The sequence below is a fragment of the Sinohyriopsis cumingii genome, chromosome 18, assembly GCF_028554795.1.
Source record: "Sinohyriopsis cumingii isolate HCF-2022 chromosome 18, ASM2855479v2, whole genome shotgun sequence".
In the NCBI taxonomy this organism is placed as follows: domain Eukaryota; kingdom Metazoa; phylum Mollusca; class Bivalvia; order Unionida; family Unionidae; genus Sinohyriopsis; species Sinohyriopsis cumingii.
Window position 1 is genome coordinate 46,031,470 of NC_142978.1, and position 22,770 is coordinate 46,054,239.

Sequence of the window (22,770 nt, forward strand, 5' to 3'; positions counted from 1 at the left end):
TAGCATTTCAATATCGTTAATATTGGGTTCAGTTTCTACCCTGTACAATAGCTTTTACAATTTCTCCATTAGCGAATGTTGTGTCCTCTTGTTTTATGAGAAGGTTTCAACCGATGGTTGTGCCGGAATGATCAAACCTTGTTAGGACACAGTAGGTCGTGTTGAAGAATAATTAGTAAGCCTTTGCTGACGAAAACAAAAGTCCTGCTCATGGAACAAGAGGCAACTTCCGTTTTGTGAAAGATTTGCCAACTTGTGTTGTCAAGATTATATTTTGTTTGTATGAAAAATTTCATAACTATTATTGATAATGTTGTGGGGTTTAACGCCATTTTTCAGCACACGATAGGCTATGCATGGCGGCCAGTATTAATGGTGGAGGAAGAACCCGGGAAAACCCCGGGAAGAACCACCGACCCACGAGAAGCTACTGGCATGCTTTCTCACATATCCACATTTGCCGAATCCTGGACTCGAACTCACGCAGACAGAGGTGAGATGGCAGTGATCCGTAACGGAGAGCGCTTTAGACCACTCGGCCACTCGGGGCCCCCATAACTATTAAACCATAGTTATATTTTAAGGATAGACAATGAAACCATCTGTTCGTTCCTGGTCGATTATTCGAGGCATCGACATACTCTTGTTCAAAAAGAAATATACAGAGTTTTTCCTCAATATAAATATACCGTAGAAAGATGTAAATGATCTTGTGAGTTCTATTGGCTCTACAGTCATCCGTAAGTCGTTCAAAGTGAGGTCGTCTTGGATCAATGTCTTGAACGAAACACGTTGTGCAGGATTTCGTTGCAATTTAGAAGTAAGTATAATATTAACCTCTGATTTTACATCTTTTTAACATTGTATTAGTGAATACTATTTAAATAAACGAGGACACAGTCATATACTGGCGTGGGCTTGGCTACAAAAGAATCTACAGCATTAAGCATGTAGTCTCATCCCATAATTGCAGTTTTTGGTCCACCACAAAGCTGCAATTATCAGCGTGTGTTAGTCAATAGTTTAGGCTACAGAAACCAATCAAACTTGGACTGGTTTTATATTGATTATGGTGTTAGCATCGATAAGTTGGTTTTCCCATTGGAACAATTTCGTAAACGTTTGACATAGTTATGCTTGATTTAGCATAAACTTTCTTTCCAAGGCATCTAATAATCTATTCGAGAAGGTATAAGGCTGTCATGAAACATTTTTTCTTCTAAAAGTCACATAAAGGTGATTAGAATGAGGAAAGCATTCTCGATTTGATGAAATTATAACTGATTATCTCTCAAGCTCAACGGAGCAATAGTACTTTGCCTTTCGTTCGTCTGTATGTACATCTGTCTTTTAAACCGCTTAGTAGACATTCAGCAAACTTTGCAGAGGTTGCATTCGTGGTAATCATCTGCGAGAGGAGCATAATTACTAAGCCTCCACGCCGTAATCCCAGGGACAGTTAATCCTTTTTTTAAAACCAAACTTTACGCATGTTTTTTTTTTTTTTTTTTTTTTTTTTTTTGTAGCAGGAGGAGGACATATACTATTCGGAACGCATAATGGATTATGACCCCAAGATCAAAAATCCATAAAGGAGGGGATGGGGCATGACCCCAGGATCAGAGGTGCATAAAGAAGGGGATGGGAAAACAGGTCATAAAATGCGTAGGGATGGAGTAGCGCATTTTGAAATTTGTAGAAGCCCGCTTTTGGTTGTAGAAATTTTAAAAAGACATCCAATCAGTACTTTAAACTGTTTTACAAGTGAATATCAAATTAATTTCAATGGTATTTAAAATATAAATTTAGATCTACATATGCCAGGCAATTCTTCTCTTCAACTGAAAATTTAAAGCTTAAATGGACAATTGCACAAAGATACTAACATACCTTTCTGTTGTTTTTTTTTCTACTTTGTTTGGTTTGATTTTCTTTTAATTGTTTGTGTTGGGGCAGAAATAGACACTTATGGCTATTTTGTACACCACGTCTTGTCATGCATTTTATGATTATGTAAATAAAAGGAGACAATAAAATATTAAATCTCTTATTGTGTTATTGGATATTGCATGTTTGTTGTTTTGAAACTACTCGCATCCTTCAGCAAGGTCCATGGCAGGGCTACTATACGTATTTGATTTATTCAGATGAATATTGAACTATGATTAGATTTGGACATACCATATTCGGCTTAATTCGATTTAGTCCGTATGTTGGACAGGAATTCATATCACGGCTGACATAGTCGCCTTGGTGCTGACATAGTCAATAAATATTTATGAACTATACTCCCACAATGCAACTGACATCTAGAATGAGTCATTTCCGTATGTCCTGGATCACAAGTCTGGCAAAAGTTAACAGTTCCAATAAAATATTATTCCATTCTGTTATTTATGTAAATATTATTACTGGAGAGGAATATATTTCATTATAGCTACTTAGTATTTATTTGCATGGGTGGATGAGGATAAGTAGAGAGGTAAATTTCCAAAATTTCAAAAAATGGCTCTGATTTTCTTAAACGGGCACTAGAGCAAAAGTCTTTATGTCTCTTTACTCAAAGTGTGCACAATACCCAATATAAATACGCACGAATAAAATGATGGTCAAATTTCAAGTGACAAGTCTGTGTGTGTGTGTGTGTGTGTTTTAACGTTTTTGTTTATTGATTTAGCCGGGGGTCTGGAAATCCCGGATCCCCCCTCCATCGGACCCGCGTTTGGATGATTTACTTACCCTAGTTATAAAATGACTTTACTTGTTACTTATATATACTCCTAAGCTTTGAATAATAAACCAAAGCTGTATTTTAACCGTAAGTCTTGACTGAATTCTTACATGCTATTTTATAAAAATGCCTTGTTTTTAGCACTACTATATATTGAATATAAACAAGCTTTTCATAGACGATGATCTTAAAATTCCATGATCAAGCCTTTTCCTTTGTTTAGGTAACCTGTTTGTATCATATAGGCTGTGATACTAATATATCATTGACCAGTCTGTACACGTAGAATAAAATCAAGTTATTAGGTTTTGTGATGTTCGTTCTAGTCTGTTGAATTATTTTAGTCAGAGACTCTCTGCGCCTTTGAATGCAAGAATTTAATTGTGTTAGACCTTCCTGGCGGTAAGTCCCTGGATAGAATATGAAAGGCACAAAGGTCCTAAAAACAATGTATAGAAACAATTGATATTCAAACAATAGTACATCGTTGCATCTAATTTATGCTTTTGTTTCAATTTTGTTTTTCAGTGAATTTGTTTGTTTCTAGATAGTGTATGCTTATACTGTCATGCTATCGGTTCTAACTGAAGCGTTAAAGGCAAATTGAGATATCCGAGGAACTAATACGTCAATGTTTTTGGTTACTACTACTACTACTACTACTATTATTATTATTATTATTATTATTATTATTATTATCATTATTGACTTAAAGCGCATAATCTTTAGAAGCTTTATGTGCCTTAAAATATTAGATAGCACATGCAAACATGTACATCAACAATATTATAAAAAACAAACAGCATGAAATTATCAAACAAGAACATGCTTACAATAATTAAGAAAATAAACATTATTAAGCCTTTAAGTCTATTCTTGTAGTCGAAATACTTGAGTTTTAAAAGTACACTTAAATGAGATCACAGATCCCTTATGTTTAGACTATGATGAATAGGTAAATCGTTCCACATAGCTGGGTTTTGGTACGCAAAAGAACATTGTCCGTATGACTTCGTTTTCACAGTGGAGACAACGAGAATACGAGTATCGGAAGACGAACGTAATTTTCTAGATGGGGTGTACACATAGGTGAGGTCAAATAGGTATATTGGACTGGAGCCAGTCAACAAATTGCAACATAGCGGAAAAAAAAATTGTGTGTGATTTCTGGATGAAATGGGTTGGCAGTGGAGATTACAAAGCGTTATAAAATAGTCTGTATTCAAAACGACAACGATGTTCGTTTTCTATTGGAAATCCACAGGAATAAAAAGGATAAGGTTATATCTAGATAATTCGTAATCCCGCAAACTACATTTGTGTCACAACAGGTTTAAAAGTTTAGAGTCATACCTCTTGCCAAATGCAAAAGTTCTTGAAGCAGAAATGTCGTTTTCGAAGATTAATTACGGTGAAAATTCTGCATGTTTTTTTGTTGTTGGCCAAATTGTTCTATCTGTAGACAAGATTTGGCGTATGTGATTTTTGTCTCTGTGTGTCTGTTAAACAATTTATATAAACGGGAGAATTTATGCTTATAATATTGTAAAAATGGCAGAGTTTGTATGTAGTATATCCAATTTATTAGTAAAAGGCTTCTCTGCAAGAAAATGTTGGTAGTCTAGAAGTAATTACATCTGCTCCAAAAATGTAATTTTTCACAATTTTTGGAATTTGTATTACTACATGAAGACCAAATTTCATATGCATATTCTATAATTCAGTTATTTGTTTATAATATCTATTTAAACTTCCTCAGTTGTCCAATTCGCATATATACAGAGTTAATTATGGATTCAATGTGATTGCCACAAAAGCAATTGAATTATAAAATAATTCACAGATGTCGATGTGATGTAACTAAACGAATCTTTTGACCTGAAAAGTATACTATAATATATATTCAAGCTCCTGTTGGTGAAAAGGGTACACTCGTTTTTTGGATGTATTAAAACTAACAAGCCAGAGACTGCCCAAGCTGACAAGTATAGAAGATCAATGTTTGTTACACTCTGAAGGAAAAATGGATCAGGCGAATAATAATGCATTTTAAAGAGATCGTCTGCAAATAACTTAATCAGGGATTTTAAACTTTGGGTTATATCACTGATATGTAGAAGAAAAAGCAAGGGACTTAATACTAATTCCTGAGGTACTCCAAAGTTTAGGAATTCATTTTCAACCGTGGCTATCTGATTCATATTAGCTATCTTTGCCAATAGATTTCAATTAATGTCACAGCCTTCTAATATAAATATCAATCCCGTTTGCCACGCTCTATCAAAGGCCTTAAATGTAACACAGAATATAATGCACGGAAATCTGCTTCGGTAAATAGCATTGCAGATGTTACGACACATGTCCATGCCCTGATATGTGGATGACTGATAAGGTATAAAACCAGATTGATGTTTATAAAGTAAATGATTAAAAAGAAATAATTATGCACATATTTAAAAACCAACCTTCGATTTTTAAAAAATTCTGTTTAAAAGGGATAAGGGTCTGTAAATTGACGGAATAGATTTATGTTCATACTTTAATATTGGCCATTTCCAGTGATTTTGACATTTTCATACATTTAATATTATAATACTGTTCTGCAAATTGTACATTTCGTTTTCTTAAGTAAGAAGCTGCTAATACAATCGGGACCACGAGCTTCTGTTGGTTTGTAGTTTGGCAATTCTGTATATTGTCTCGCTTTATGATAGCTGGATTTGACTCAATATGTGTCGGGATTTTATCTCCATGAATAGTGATTCTCCTTCATGATCGTCAATGGAGAACATCGGGCAAAGTAATAATTAAGGTGGCGCTCTATAGTTTCGTAGTTTGCATAGGGTTTACTATTAAGGTAAACGCTATGCACAGCTTAAGGTAAACGCATTTCTTTTTTTGCTGTTTTTTTTTTTGGGGGGGGGGGGCGGGGGGGGGCAGACTGGTTATCCGGGGTTTTATAAATTGGGCATCGTTAAAACAACTTTTAATTCCGTTTATTTTGGTGTATTATTGATCGGTGTAATTTCGGTCACAAAGTATACAGCTTGGCCTTACTTCACATGTGCACCCTCTTCCAAAGGCAGACAGCGTCACCCACGTGGAGAGGTGACACAACCAAATATTGCAAACATGTGTTTCGGTTGGCTAACTGGACAGGCAAAATTTCGTAAAGGGATGAGTTCCTTTTATATGTATACTGACCCTTACATCCCCTTTGTGCCCCTTTGTCTCTTGTAAAACGATGAACATGTATAGTGACATAAATAGTTCCAAAGATCTGACGTACAATAAAAATATCAGAACTGCTGAGTTTTATGAATTGTATTGATTTCTATGTAGAACTTTATTGTTGTTGTGGTTTCTTTTGGGATATTGGACAAGTGTTATGTAACGATATTGAGAAATTTCTTTGTAATGATATCGGGAAAGATTTATATAATGATATTGGAAAAGTTCTATATAGTTTGATTGGGAATGTTCTATGTAATTTTATTCGGAAAGGAATGTTTTGTGTAGTGGTAATGAGATAATATTGTATAATTTTATTGGGAAAGTTGTAAGCAATAGTACACTGACGGTTATGTAATTGAAAATTTCTGTCGAATGGTATTGGGAAGACTTTCAGTGCAATGATTTTGGCATTTTTGTGTGTAATGGTATTATGCAATTTCTGTATAAATTTATAGGGAGTTTTCTTTGTAATGGTATATATAGGGAAATTTCTGTGTAATGGTATAGGGAATTTTCTGTGTAGTGGTACTCAGAAAGTTCTTTGCAATGGTATGGGGGAATTCTGTGTTAATGTATTGGAAACTTAAATGTACCGTTGTCATGATTTCGTTAAGACAAAATCTGTCCTGAAACAAAATGAAAAGAAAATATCGCAGAAAATGGGCTTTTGCTTTTTCATCACAGCACATGTTATATTTGTGTGCTGGCGTTGTTTGATCAACTTTCGTAACTTGTTATAATGGAATTATTAACGAACGAATCTATCGAGTCATTTAGTGACAGTCCTGTTTAAGTTGCAAAAAGAGCTAGCCGTTCAACTTGATAAATTGAAGCTGATTTGGCTTTGATGTACTCCAAATACAATCAGGTCAAACCTTTCTCTTGTCAGAATAGATCATCTTACCAGCAAAACATCAATTCTCTCTCTCTCTCTCTCTCTCTCTCTCTCTCTCTCTCTATATATATATATATATATATCAATATCACACACACACAGATACACACACACACAAACGTACACACATGAAATAAGGCACATTAAAAATCAACAGAAAAGAGGTTGAAAATAATCTTCCTTTCCTTCTTTCCCCTGGAATTCACCCTAAACGTTAATTAAATATTAAGGATCGCTTCATAGATTCGTCCTATTCCTTTGGATGTTAATAATTATACGTATGTACATAAGAACTAACATCCATAGGAAGAGACATACACATTCCTATTTTTGTGTAAGGCATACACATTCATATTTATTCTGTAAGGCATACACATTCATATTTATTCTGTAAGGCATACACTTACCTATTTCTTCTGTAAGACATACAAATTCCTATTTATTCTGTAAGGCATACACATTCATATTTATTCTGTAAGGCATACAAATTCCTATTTATTCTGTAATGATTATACTTTGTATACTTTCCTATTTATTCTGTAAGGCATACACATTTCTATTTATTCTGTAAGGCATACACTTCCCTATTTATTTTGTAATGCATACACTTCCCTATTTATTCTGTAAGGCATACCCATTCGTATTTATATAGTAAGAAATACACTTCTCTATTTATTCTGTAAGGCATACACATCCTTATGTATTATGTAAGGCATACACATCCGCATTTATTCTGTAAGGCATACACATGCCTATTTATTCTGTAATACATACACATTCCTATTTATTCTGTAAGGCATATACATCCCTATTTATTCTGTAAGGCATACACATTCCTATTTATTCTGTAAAGCATATACATCCCTATTTATTCTGTAAGGCATACACATTCCTATTTATTCTGTAAGGCATATAGATCCCTATTTATTCTGTAAGGCATACCCATTTGTATTTATTAAGTAAGGAATACACTTCTCTATTTATTCTGTAAGGCATGCACTTCCTATTTATTCTGTAAGGCATACACATTCCTATTTAATTCCTTAAGGCATACACATCCCTATTTATTCTGTAAGGCATACAATTTCCTATGCATTCTGTAAGGCATACACTTCTGTATTTATTCTGTAAGGCATACCCATTCGTAGTTGTTAAGTAAGGAATATGCTTCCCTATATATTCTCTAAGGCATGCACATTCCTCTTTATTCAGTACGACATACACGGTCTTATTTATTCTGTAAGATACGCATTTTTATTTATTCTGAAAGGCATACGCATTATTCGCATTTATTCAGTAAGGCATACACGTTCCTATTTTTTCTGAATGGCATACGCATTCGTATTTATTTTGTCAAGCAAAAAAGCGTAGATGATACAAGAATAAACGTGGAGACAAGCTTTTCTCGAATCGTTTCTTGCCACTTTTAACAACAACACCCCCCCCCCCCATAAAACAAAATAAATTTAAGAAAGAGAAACAAATAACTTCAAAACATAACAAAGACCCGTTTTCAGTAAATCTCGACATATTTTGAAGACATTTCCGTCCAGCAAACTTATAATTACACATCTCGTATTCATCTGGCAAGTAAAAACATTTGGCGTCGATTAGTCCATTCGTAAAAGAGTATTGGATATATGTCCACTTTCATTCGAGATAATATCATTGCATTAATGCAGTACCTTATCATGTGTCAAACTGAAACAAGGTTCGGAGGCCAGTCCATTTATTCCGAGATTCATCACTGGTCCCTAGCGGCTTCACCAGGGACAAAACATGACGATTCGTGCTCATAAAGAGCGCTCAAACATGAGATGAACATAATCATCCCAAAGGTTAAGGTCATCCAGTGTCTTCCAAATTTTGCATTCGGTCTTTCAGCTTTCATAAACCGAGGAGCACCATTCGGCCAAACCGGCATAACATTACAGCCGTGGCTACATTAGAAAGAAGAGATTCAATTAAATGAGGACCTATACTATGGTGATATACGTAAAAACAAAATTGAGAAGTAATTTTTGATTGGTAAAATCCACTTACCGCCATTCAACGGGATTGATTGATAACGTAGGTGGAGTTTTGAGCAAGGGACCTATGTAATACACTTTGTTGCAGAAGGCATATAGCTATAGTATATGGATCATAACTCTTAAACTGTTGAGTTCACAACCAATCATTTCGTTCTCCTCACTTACTCTTGCTTGGCGTAAAAAAATTGATATGCAACCGTCATTGGCCACTTGGTAAAGCCTTGTCATACAGACTTTGCTTTAAGTTGACATATTTAAGGTTTTGGAAAACAAAGCAGACACACACTCACGCGCGCGCACGAGTGCAATGACACAAATTTTATATGCGGTCTACTTATTCACATACTTAGGGTGTATACCAGTGTTAGCAGATAATATCAATTTGTACTTTTGATATATCTAAATACCTTGATTTGTTCCCAGATGATACCAATCTTCCATTAATGTCTTCTCAAATGAGGTCAATGTCTGACAAAACCCATTCAACTTTTGGTGCAAAGATAGACAGTTCTCGTCGATTTGGTCGAAACAGCAGTCAGGGAACAAAGGAGATAAAGACAAACGTGAAACAAATCTATGGTATATCGCAGGATAAATTTATTTTCTTTTGGGAACTGTGTTCCGACATTACTGTGCTCTAACATGCGTTGAATGTTCCAGTATTGAAACATGTGATGAAGGTTCCGTTACTGAAACATTATCTCGTTTCTTAATTAGCTTTGTATACAAGCTGTGAATTATTCTTTGAAATTAAACTCTTCAATAAACAATTTAATAAAATTAAGAATCTTCGCACTCCCTCAGGCTCGAACATCTTTTTCTATCTAATTTATCAGTTTTGGTCCGTTATCAAGCAGGAAAACTGCATGACACAGATTAAAAACAAGCAAGCATTACGCACGTTCCAGTGATAATTCATTTCCTTCCGGAACTACGCATAAACAGGCGCTTCTATTTGATTACTGAGAGATCTGCTACAGAATATATTATATGATGGGTACGAGAGCACAATTTCCTGTTGAATGTATGATTAAGGCTTTCTTTGTTACAATCAAAATGGTTTTATAAAAAAGACGAGAAAAATATTAATGTGATATATGCAACTATGATTGAAAAACATTTAAATGATTTCATTTATGTTAATTTCTTCCAAACAATCCAATCGTCATGGACGGATTCAGGACTTTGTTTTATGAGCGTTCGACTTTGAGAAAAAGTATTTCGTTCTACTATGGCCATGTAATTTGTTTCTTTGGTCATATTTTGACCTGAATCCCCATCCTCCATCCAAATGCAATATAAGTGTACCTTAGTAGTTAAGTGGGGCACTAGAGCCTCAATGGGAATTAGCATTACAGAGACCCCTGGGCAAATATAGCCTCAATGGAAATTTAACATGGAGAAAAATCGTGGGCCACTCTAGCCTCAAGGGGAATTTAACATGGGAAAAAGTCTTGGGTCACTATAGCCTCAAGGGAATTGAACACGGGATTTTTTTAAAAATTTTTTTTAAATTTAAATTTAAATTTAAAAAAGGGGTAGGCAATGGAAAGGCTATCTCTTTTCGAGAAATATGGCTGGCCCTGAAAAGGGCCTTTGGGTTTATGTTAATATTAATATTAACATAGATGGCATCTGTCACGTCTTCTTCTTCTTCTTAAACTCCTTCTAACTGCCGGTCCATACACAAGTACCCTCTTGAGACATCCTTGTCTTTCTATGTAAACTCTCCTCATCCATTGACTAGTATCTGTCCTATCAACAACAGTCCACTTGGACCTGACATACATGAGCATGTCCGTCCTAAACATCATGGAAGACACAAGGGTGGATGACTCAACTGTGGTCCACATCTTGAAGCGACGAGAATAGGTGAATCAATGCAGTGAACTGCGCTTATTTATAGGTACAGGAAGGATTGAAACGGATTGAATTCATTCACCAATCCGAACACGCGTTACAAAATTCAGTCAGCTCGCATCCAATCCGAAGAGAGCAGTCTGTGACGTCACGTGGTCTATATAGATTCGTTAGCGCTTGTGTGCAGTCAATCTATGCGACAGTGATTCAACATGACGGAAACTCAGAAAACGATCCATTGGGGTGCACCAGCAGGGGAGACTGCCCAAGGGAACCCGGACTTACTTTCAGAAGAGGTGAATTGGGATTTTGTGGATTTTCTCTCTTCGCAAGAATTTGTTCCGGAATCTTCGTTACCTTCTTCATTACCGCAAGTGGAGAATTTTAGACAGAGACAGAAAGAAGAATTGGAGAAATTTATGCAACGACAAAAGGAAGCGGAACAAGCTTTTCTCCTACAGCAACAGCAACAGCAACAAGAAGAGGTAAGAAAAAAACAACAGCAACAACAGCAAGAAGAAGTAGCAGCAAAGAAACAAGAGGGTGAAAATCAAACGGCTACGGTACTGTTGGACATTTTAGCGGAGTTAAGAAGTCTGAAACAAATGTATCAGACTTCTTTATCACGACCGAAGAGAATACGACCTTCCCGAGCTAAACACGCCAACCCTGTGACTAAGCCTATCGTACCACCCTTAGTGATTTCAACCCAATCATCAGAAGTAGGCCTCGGCCGTGGCAAAGCCTTAAGGCAGTTAAAGTTGATTGCTTAAACTCACCCACTACACCAAATAAAAAGGCCCTTTTCAGGGCCACCCACTTCTCTCGAAAAGAGATCGCCTTTCAATTTGCCAATAACTCAAAAATCAACAAAAAAAAAAACAAACACATTTTACCCTTATAGTACATGTCTGTGTATGAGTGCGTGAGTGTAGCTTCTTATTTTAAAATCAAAACTCAAAGACACTTACCTTATATCATTCATGTATTCTTTTATCCATTTTTTTACAATCCAATTCACAATTCACCACAGAATACTTTAATTAAAAGTTCATTGACTTCTTCTTTCTCCTTGTTTAGTCTCTCTGTTTTTTGAATTTCTTCACCGTTTTTTCCTCATTTTCTTCCCTTCTTCTTTTCTTCTCCTGTTTCTTTGCTTCTTTTAAATAGAATTGTCTTCTTTCTTCCTCTTCTTCCTCTGAAGAATCCCTCTCTTCTTTCGAAGAATCCCTCTCTTCTTCCGAAGAATCCCTCTCTTCTTCTGAAGAATCCTTCTTTTCTTCTGACTCCTCTTGTTTCTTTTTTGGGCAATCTGGAGACCAATGTCCTTTTTCTTTACAATAATAACAGGTATCTTGACTTTTGTCTTTTTTAGCCCCTGTTTTTTTTCTTTTTTGACGGTCTGGACACTCTGAAGACCAATGCCCTTTCTTCTGACAGATATAGCAAGTATCTTGACTTTTATCTCGAAAGGAAGGAGAGTAGTCCGTCGGCTGGTCTGAAGAGAATTTTCTAATGACCCCTCGCAAAGCTCTGACGAAACGTTCGATTTGGTTAGTCTCTTCCATCGTTGTGCTCGGTTTGAGAGTGAAATGAATAGCGAAAAGGACAAGACACACACCCTTTTATATACGCTGGTCTGCCATGACTATAAATTAGTCTATGGTGTTTAAACTTGAGTCATTTGACGTTTTGCACTCAAGATGAAACGATCCTATTCATTAGAGAAGAAAGAAGAAGAAGAAAGTAAGAGGCAGAAACGTGATCTATCGCCTCGTAACAGAGCTGAAATCTTGGCACAAATTCATGCCAGTGATTTTGAAGAGGACATGAGTGAACCAGAATTTGAAACCTCTAAACCAAGTTCGTCACCCTTAGTCAACCCTGAAAAATACTATTCCATTCGAGAGACGGAAAAGCGTTCCTCTAGAAAATTTAGAACCACGGCTTACACCTACACGGTGAAGTTTAAAGATTTCAAGGCCGACGTACCCTTGGAGAAAGCAGAAGGGTTTATCACCGAGATGTGGGATTCTTTGCTCACCGCACTCAAGCGACAATGTCAACCCAAAGAAGACGATCGCTTGACACTATCCATAGATCACGACGGTTTGAAATCCCATGTTTGAATCGAGTTTAGCATACCCGCAGAATTAACCCCTTCCAAAATCATGGACAAGATTCAACACGTACAACAATCTAATGACCAGTTTGACATCACCGATGGTAAAGCCACACTGAAAATGGCTCACGTCTCTCTTCCTCAAGGGACTGGACGCAAAAAGATGTTATTGGTGAACGAGCTTCGCAGCATTAAGCGTAGCCTTGTCCAAATTAACAATCCTCAAGACCAGATGTGTTTAGCTCGAGCCATCGTGGTGGGACGAACCTATGCCAACAAGAACGACACGACAGAATGGAAAAGAGCCTGGAAACCTATTCGACAATCGGACCGAGCCAAACAACGAAACGAAGCAGAACTCCTGTTGCAACAAGCCGGACTGTCCAAAGACACACCCTGTGGCATTCCTGAGATGCAGAAATTGCAAGATGCCCTAGCTCCACGATACACCTTGAAAGTGCACCCTCAAGAAGTGCGTGGGTCTCTGTTGTTTCGAGGCCAAGACTTTAAGGACGGAAAATACATTCATGTCTATTATCACGATGAACATTTCGATACCATTACCAGTATCACCGGATTCCTGGGATACAGTTATTACTGTGAGAAATGTGACTATGGCCATAATAATCGAGAGCAACACAAGCATTGTTGATGGAAATGCCCAGGATGTTTGGCCTCTCCACCCTGTCTGAGCGAAGAACCAGTGCCTTGTTCAACTTGTTTGCGCACGTTTGTCAGCCGTACCGGTTACCAACAACATCTGAAAACACAAGGTTCACAGAAGAAATGTGCTTGTCAACTCCTGAGATTGTGCCCTACCTGTGGACAAGGCATACTTACCAATAATGCCAAGGCACACGTATGTCGAGGAAAGAAAAAATGTCACATTTGTCACCGCATCGTGGACTTGGAGCACCAATGCTACGTGCAAAAATACCAACCCCCACTAGAGAAAGAGGACGGTCACAAGAAGAAAGGCAATTTCATCTTTTTCGATTTCGAATGCATGCAAGAGACCGGCATTCACATTCCTAATTTCTGCGTGGCTCATCGAGCGTGCGAGAAGTGCATTCAAGAACCTATCTTCAGTCATTGCCCTCACTGCAGCAAGATTCCCGGAGGGCGTGAAAAAGTCTTTCGGGGACCAAATGCGTTAGCCGATTTTGCCCAATGGGTCTTAGACCCCATCGACAAGACGTCGAGCCAAGAGGACATCGAACGTTACAGAGATTGTCATCGTCATGCCACGGTGATGGCTCACAATTTCTCCGGATACGATGGACAGTTTCTTTTGAAGTACTATACGGAACATGGCACCTAACGTCCTAAAGTGATTTTGAACGGAGCCAAAATCATTTTCATGCAAGTGGGACAAGTGCAGTTTAAAGATTCGATGAGTTACTTGGCCATGCCTTTGAGTCGAATGCCTAAAACGTTTGGAATGACAGAAATGGCTAAAGGGTACTTTCCACACTTTTTCAATACAGAAGCCAATCAACACGCCGTTCTACCCCATTTGCCTGAGGCTCACTATTACGACCCCGACAAAATGCGTACCGAACAACGAGAAGCTTTCTACGCTTGGTACCAGGCTCACGCCTCGGACCCTTTCGACTTTCAGGAAGAAATGCTAAAGTATTGTCGTTCCGACGTGGACATTTTACGACGTTGCTGTGGAAAATTTCGAGAACTGTTCATGGAACACGGAGGGGTCGATCCTTTGAAAGAAACTTGCACCATTGCCAAAGCGTGTTCCTTAGTGTACCGACAACGATTTATGCCTGAAAACACCGTGGCTGTCATCAGTCCTCAAACGACCCACTTTGTCAAACGTCAATACTCGGTCAAAGCCCTACGTTGGTTACATTACTTGGGCGACAAGGAAGACAAGTGGATTCAGCATGCCCGCAACGGAGGGGGCGAAAAGACCATCGGAACGTATTCGGTCGATGGCTGGGACTTAGAAAACCCCAAGATCGTGTACGAGTTTAACGGTTGCTTATTTCACGGATGTCCCGTCTGTTACCCTGACCGTGACACTACAAATCAGTTTTTACAACGGACCATGGAAGACTTGTACCAGGACACTTGTCAGCGTCGCCTAAAGTTAGAACAGCAAGGATACCAAGTGGTGGAAATGTGGGAACACGAATACGATCACCGTATGAAAACCGATCCCGAGTTTAAACGCCTCGTGGAAAGTTATCAGTTCACGGACCCGTTGAACCCGAGGGATAGTTTGTACGGAGGAAGGACCAATGCCACCTGTTTGCTGTACCAAGCCGACGAAGAGAAAAGAGAAGAAATCAAATACTTGGACGTGTGTTCGCTGTATCCCTACGTGTGCAAATATTGTCGCTTTCCCGTAGGGCATCCGCAATTGCTGACGGAACACATCGACCTGAAAAACATTCGACAATACGAAGGCTTGATCAAGTGTAAAGTTTTGCCTCCCACGAACCTATACCATCCCGTCTTACCTCACCATTGTCAAGGCAAACTGATGTTTCCCTTGTGCCGTACTTGTGCCGAAACGTGCAACCAGGACCAACCTTGCCATCACAGCCAGGAAGAACGTGCCTTGACGGGAACTTGGGTCAGCGTGGAATTGTTCAAAGCTCTGGACATGGGATGCCAACTGTTAGAAGTGTACGAAATTTGCCACTTTCCCAAGACACAACAGTACCACAAGGGTGACCCTACTCAGAAAGGCATTTTCGCCGACTACGTGGATGCCTTTTTGAAACTGAAACAAGAAGCCAGCGGCTATCCTTCCTGGTGTCACACTCCCGAAGACCAAATACAATTCAAAGAGAAATACTACCAACAAGAAGGCATCTCTTTAGACCACATCGAGAAAAACGAAGGCAGGCGATCGTTTGCCAAAGTGATGTTAAATTGCTTGTGGGGTAAAATGGCACAACGACCGTGTTTACCCAAGACGGAATATTTGACATAACCTTCCCGCTACTTCCAGATGATTCACGACAAAACCAAATACATGAAACACGTGGACGTCGTTCGAGAGGATTTGATCTTGGTCAATTACGAAGAAGATCTGGACTTTGTACAAGACGACCCTTTTCGAAATGTCATCATTGCGGCTTACGTGACAGCTCATGCTCGCTTAAAATTGTACGAAGCTTTAGAACTGTTAGAAGAACGCGTCCTGTACTTTGACACGGACAGTTGCATTTACATCCATCACCCGATTCAACATCACCCTGACATCGAAGGAGACCGTTTAGGAGCCTGGACAGACGAGCACCCCGACGACAAGATTCTAAGTTTCGTCAGTGGCGGCCCCAAAAATTACGGCTACGAATACCGGGACAAACAAGGAGAAGTGCACACGACGTGCAAAGTGAAAGGACTGACCCTGAATCATCGTACCAGTCGAGTGGTCAACTTTGGGGTATTGAAAGAAGCCTTGCAATCGGGAGAGGATGGAAACTTTAAAGTGACCACCTATCAACCGAACAAGATTGTACGTTTACCCACTCACCAAATCGTCAGTCGACCCTTGGAAAAAGTCTATCAAATTGTATACCAGAAGCGAGTGCGACTTCCCAATCACTTTACGTTGCCGTACGGTCACGTCGGTATTGGTCTGTATATAAAAAGGAACCCTAGGCAAGATCGATAGTTCATTGTTCATTAAAGTAACTTACCATGTCGTTGACGAAGAAGAAACCAGATTGGTTTGGCTTGGACCCAAGAGGTGGCCCAGTATGCACGAGAGTTATTCAAGGAAAAAAGTTACTTTTCAACCCGTGTTAGTGACGGTGCTAGAAGAAAGCGTCACCTAGGACGGGACTGTCGTGGACAGGCCTGAAAGACCCTTTCGGGAGGACACTTGTGTGACCTTACCCCCTACTATAGAACTGGTTAGAACTTTACCCAAAACATGTGGTTGTTGTACAGACACTTGTTTTTATTCCACGTTCATGGTTATCATGTGCCTTTTATTCTTGTACTTAAGCCTTTGGCTTTTATGTATTTTTGTCTTTCGTATTCATGTTTGAAAAAAAAAACATTCAATAAACGTGGTCTGAAAAAAAGTATATAAACTCTTGTCTTGTTTGTTTTCGTGTCACAAGTGACATTTTTCACACTATGGCTACCTCTGCTGTCTCTGCTCCCTCTTCCTCTACTGTCAAAGTCATCGACGAACACTTAGATCGTGCCAGTTGGGAGGCTTTGTATCTTCGCCATCCCTTTAACATGCTCATTGCTGGACCTAGCGGTTCAGGCAAAACCGAATTCGTCAAACGTTTGATCGAACATAAACATCATTTGATCGATCGGCCACCTCAACGGATCGTGTTGTGTTACAAAGAGTGGCAATCGGCGTACAACCTCTTGCGAGAAAGTCAAGGTGATTCCATCGTGTTTGTGGAAGGCATTCCTAAAGAAGACGACGGCATCGTCTCTGACTCCCGTCTAACCCATTTGGTCATTTTTGACGACATGTTAGGAGAAGACGAAGAAGAAATTAAACTGGTTCACGCGCAAAGGGCATCACCGTAATGCCAGTGTCGTTTACATCACCCAAAATTTGTTTCAACAAAGTAAAGCCCATCGCACCATCAGTCTCAATGCGCATTACGTGGTCTTGTTTAAAAGCCCTCGAGATAAATCGCAAGTGCAAGTCTTAGCCAAACAGTTAGGAACGCCTTGGCTGACTCAGGCGTACGACGATGCCACTCAAACTCCACACGCCTATTTACTCGTCGATTTGAAACCTACGACCCCAGAGTATTTGCGATTTCGTACCCACTTGTTTCACCACTGGTGCCAGGACGGAGGGCCTGTCCTGTACACGTCTCCGTCCTCGACTTCATTTCACCCACACATAAAAAAATCTATAAAAACCTCAGACCCTTTTTCGTCTGTCTCACTCTCAGTGCGAACATGACGTCCCTTCAGTCGCATCTTCCCGTCAAATTGATTCGTGCCTTATATGGCATCAGTCGAGAAAAAGATCCACAAACACGAGCTCGTGTCTTAGAAGCTAGTCTCAAAGAAGTCTTACGATGGTTCACGGTGACGGCACGTCAATTACTCCAAGGAATCATTCAGATTCCTCATCAAACCAAACGCCTTTTTGATCGAAACAAAGTCGCTTTGGTCCAACTGGCCGATCCCTGCATCGACACTCAAACCAAAAAACAAATCATTTTGAAACCTGGAGGGAGCGGTACTCTAGGAGGGGTCATCATTCGCTCACTCTTAAGATGGGATCCTAATGCCCCCAAAGTTATACCCAAGACAAAAGTCCAACGAAGCCCCAAGAAGAAAAAGACCAGGTCCCCAAGGAGAACTTCTCCAGTGGCAGGACCCTCCTCTTACCAGACACCACCACCCCGGAAAAAGAAAAGAAGCCCCCAGAAAAAGAAACAGAGAAAAAGTCCCCAGAAAAAGAAAAGTCCACAGAAAACTAGTCGCAAGAGAGGCACTTCGGCCAGGACGCAACCTTACACTCGCAAACCACGACCTGCCACGGCAGTGACTGCGTCTCCGGCAGCCTCACGTTTGTCCACTTCTCCGTTAATGACACCCAGAACTGAAGAGTACTTGGAGACGTTGATCACACCAAGAACTTCTCCGTTGATGACCTCCAAAAGAACTTCCCCAGTAGCAGGACCTTCCAATTTAGTGGCAGTGGCTGCTGCTCACAAAGTACCTTCTCCCAAAATCGAAGTTCAAGAAAGATCGGGCATGTTACAAAGTTTACTGGATTTGTCCAAGCAAGAACTGGCTCGATTTAGTCCGTTACCTAACCCTGCACGACGTGTCATGCCTGTCCTCAAACTAATACGACGTAAAGACAATCAGTGGCGACGCGTTCCAGTATAAAAAAGGCCTGTGACCAGGTCGGGTATCAGTGTTTTTTGGTGCTCCTGAAGACTCAAAGATGTCACCCTCCAGAAAACCCCAAGGAAAGAAAAGGAAAGGACTGCCACCACGTTTAGCCAAACATGGGGACATGTTATCTGTCCTGTCCAAAGCTTCTCCACCCCTACGAAAAAAACTCATTCAAACGGCCTCCAAAGAGGTCATCGATACCGTGTGCGAATGTTGTTTGAACGTTTTGAAAGGCACGATCCCTTTGTCCAAACACCAGAAACAATGCTTAGGCAAACATCGTCACGTTCTTCGCCAAATGGTTCAAAAGAAAATTCCCATTCGTCAAAAAAAGAAGATGTTAGTGCAACGTGGAGGTATTTTGCCTCTCTTGTTAGGCCCCATACTGAAAGGAGTCTTGGGAACCATGTTGGGAGGACTGGTGGGAGCAAGATAAAAAGGCCTCGGAAGTTCCAAGATCTCAGAATCGACCCCTGACAACCCCATGGAAGGACGAAACCTAGCTTTAGTGCCTTACAAACGATGGATGGAATACCATCGGTGGCAAGAACAACACACCCCGCATTTACCTCCCAATCCCAATTTGAGCGAGATGTCCCAGTTACAACACGAATTGCAGTCCTTGATGGATCGCCAAGATTTGTCCGAAACAGAAAAATCGCAAAAGTACGGTCAACTCTTGCAACGACTGCAACTCTTTCACCAGAAAGCTTTAGACGAAACAGCTCTACCCACTCTGAAAGATTTTAAGACCTTGATGAAAAGTCCAGCACCATCACCAGTACCAGTACCAGTACCAATACCAGTGACCAAGACAGAAAAAAGAAAAGAAGAAGAAGAAGAAGGGTTTCAAACTCCACCAGAAAAAGTACGCAAGTTAACAACACCACCTACCTCCAGAATTGGATGGATTAAAAAGATGATGGCCACCCCTTCTTCATCACAAGAGAAAAAGAAAGTGAAGACAGAAGTGAAGACAGAAGTGAAACAAGAACCGATATCCCCCGCTCAGACATCCTCCTCCTCTTCAACACCTATTGCCGGTCGCACACGCAAAGCATTGCAATCCAAGAAAATACCCCAAGAGAAAAAGAGTAGCATCCTCCAAGAGTGGGTGCCTTATTAACACACCAACCAACACAAAAAAATGGAAAAAGTCTTAGCCAGCATTTACTACGATCCCTCCCATCCTGCAGGTTACGCAGGAGTTAAAAATTGTATCGTGCTGCCAAAACGCGACTGGAAAGTCTCCGTTTACCTCAAGTGCAACGATGGTTACAAGAACAAGCTACCTACACTTTACACAAACCCATTCGACGCAAGCTTGCCAGAAGTCGCACCCGAGTGGAAGGCATCGATCATCAATGGCAAGCCGATTTAGCCGATGTCTCTCATTTGGCCAGCTACAATCGTGGCTACAAATATTTGTTTTGTGTCATCGACGTCTTTTCCAAATTTGCTTGGGTGGTACCCTTGACTTCCAAATCGATCAGCGAGTTAGTGCGAGCCCTGCAACGGGTGTTGAAACAAAGCGGTCGTCACCCTCTTCGATGGCAAACGGACAAAGGTACCGAATTTCTGAACCAAGCTTTCCAAAAAGAATTAAAGAAACGTGACATTCATTTTTTTACCACCGAGAATCCCGAAACCAAAGCCAGCATCGTGGAACGTTTTCAACGCACTTTGAAAGAACGCATGTGGAAATATTTTACGCATCACCACACTCTGAAGTACATCGACATCTTACCGCACCTGGTGCAAGCGTACAACCAATCTTACCATCGAAGCATTGGACGTGCCCCGCAAGACGTGACTCCCGACAACGAAGTGTTGGTGTTTGAGCGCCTGTATGGTACGTCCCCGACGAGGGCTGTCCCCAAGAAAAGTGGAGACTTGGCCGTAGGAGATTGGGTACGCATTGGCAAAACCAAACGCACTTTCGACATAGGTTACTTACCTAACTGGACGACCGAATTGTTTCGCGTCACTGGACGAGTGCATGGCCGTCATCCTGCCGTCTATAAATTGGAAGACATGAACGGAGAAGTGCTCAAAGGAACGTTTTATTTGCCCGAGTTACAACGTGTCACCAAAAAAGAAGACGACGTGTACGACATCGAAAGCATTCTCGAACGCAGAACCCGTAAACTGGGCAAACGACGTGTCAAAGAAGTCAAAGTACGTTGGAAAGGATATCCACCCAGTTTTGATTCTTGGATCGACGCTTCGCAAGTCATCGACTATAAAAAGAAGTGACCATCATGCCCTTTCACACAGCAGACGCAGCTACGTCGACCACTCCTCCTTCACCTAGTTCTTCTGTGCAAGATTTACAAAAACAACCCTTGTGGGTGTGGTGTGGAGAACGTGTGCCTAAAACGCAAATCGTCTTTTTCTGCCAAATCTTCGTGGTGTATTGTGTCATCGGGGCAGCCATCGCCAATTTGAGTTTGCAACAAGGAGACAAACAATTGTGGACCATTTTATTGAGCAGTTGCATCGGTTACCTGCTTCCCAATCCCTCCCTGAAATTCTCTTCCAACCGGAACCTTGTGTCCAGTGCCAGTGCCAGTCACCACTCCAATCACCACAATCAGAACCCCATTTTTGGCGGAGACACGCCTTTGACGTCCAGTAACCCCTCGGACAGCCACAGAACTCTGGAATTATGAGTCACCAAAACCAATTTTACTTAACCTTACCCAGTGACAGTTCCATGGAGGTGTTTCCCCACAACACGTTGTGCTGTTACACGGCCAAATTACCTCAGGCCATCCCCTTAGATCACGAAGCCCATTGGGAAGTGGCTTTAGTAGAAATGATTCACCCGACCCAAGTCCTCAATGTCCTTCCCAAATTTTTTTGATGTGGAAGTTCATGACGAACAATTGCAACAGTTGATGGATAGCAATGTCAAATATGACAAGAAAACCCGTACACAAAAGTACACCACCTATCACTTGTTCATTTCCCCAGGCTATTATTTTAGTGGTCAACATTTGGTCAGCACCATAGCCTCCAGGTTTAATGTCGTGTTTCTGAAAGCTTTGGAGCATGTTAACAAAAGTGTCATCATGGAATACCACAAAACAGCTCGTCGCTTCTTGATGAAATTTGAACGGAGTAAAATCCTGTCCATTTTATTTTGTCCTGAATTGTATGACATGTTGGGCGGAGACATGAACCTGAGAATGAGCATGATGAAGAAAAGCGAATCACCCATCGTTTACGACAACGAGTCTTTTAGCAAGTTATTTCGTGCCCCGGTAGAACTGAACCAAGGACTGAATTTGATGTTTGTGTACTCCGATGTGGTGGAGTATAACGTGGTGGGACACACCTCCGTACCGTTACTGCGTGTCATTGCTTTCAAAGTGGATTCTGCCACGAACACTGACGAGGAAGGTGGAAACACTTACCACGTCCACTGCGAATTTGTACATCCTCACTATTTGCCTGTCAGTAAGTCGTATTTGGACACGGTCAACATTACTATAAAAGGAGATTTGGGACAAAATATTCCATTCACCAAAGGAAAAGTCACGGTGAAACTCCATTTTCGAAAACGGTTTTCTCACGATTCGTAAGTCATGTATCCAGTGTACCGAGGGGTTGCTCGACAGCGAGGGCACGGTTTAGGAGATATGTTAAAATCGGCCTTTCGTTCGGTGGCCCCGGTGTTGAAACCGATGTTGACACGCGGATTGCACGCCTTGAAAGATGCGGCACTGACGCAAGGCAAAGAATTTCTCCAAAATGTCATCATCGACTAACAAAACCCTTAAGAAGCCTTCATGAGGGCAGGTAAAAATGTCTTGCTGCAAACGGGAAAGACATTTTGGGTCACCGAGAAACACCTATAAATGCCCTGCACGCTACCGAGTCAGGCATTCAGCAAGGACAAGGCAGAAAGAGACGACGAAGAAAACACCCTTTCACCAGACTTCAAGCTAGAAAGGCCAAGAAAAGAAGAACCGTTCGAGACTTAGACGTTTTCGATTATTGAGAAAGAACAAAAAAAAAATGA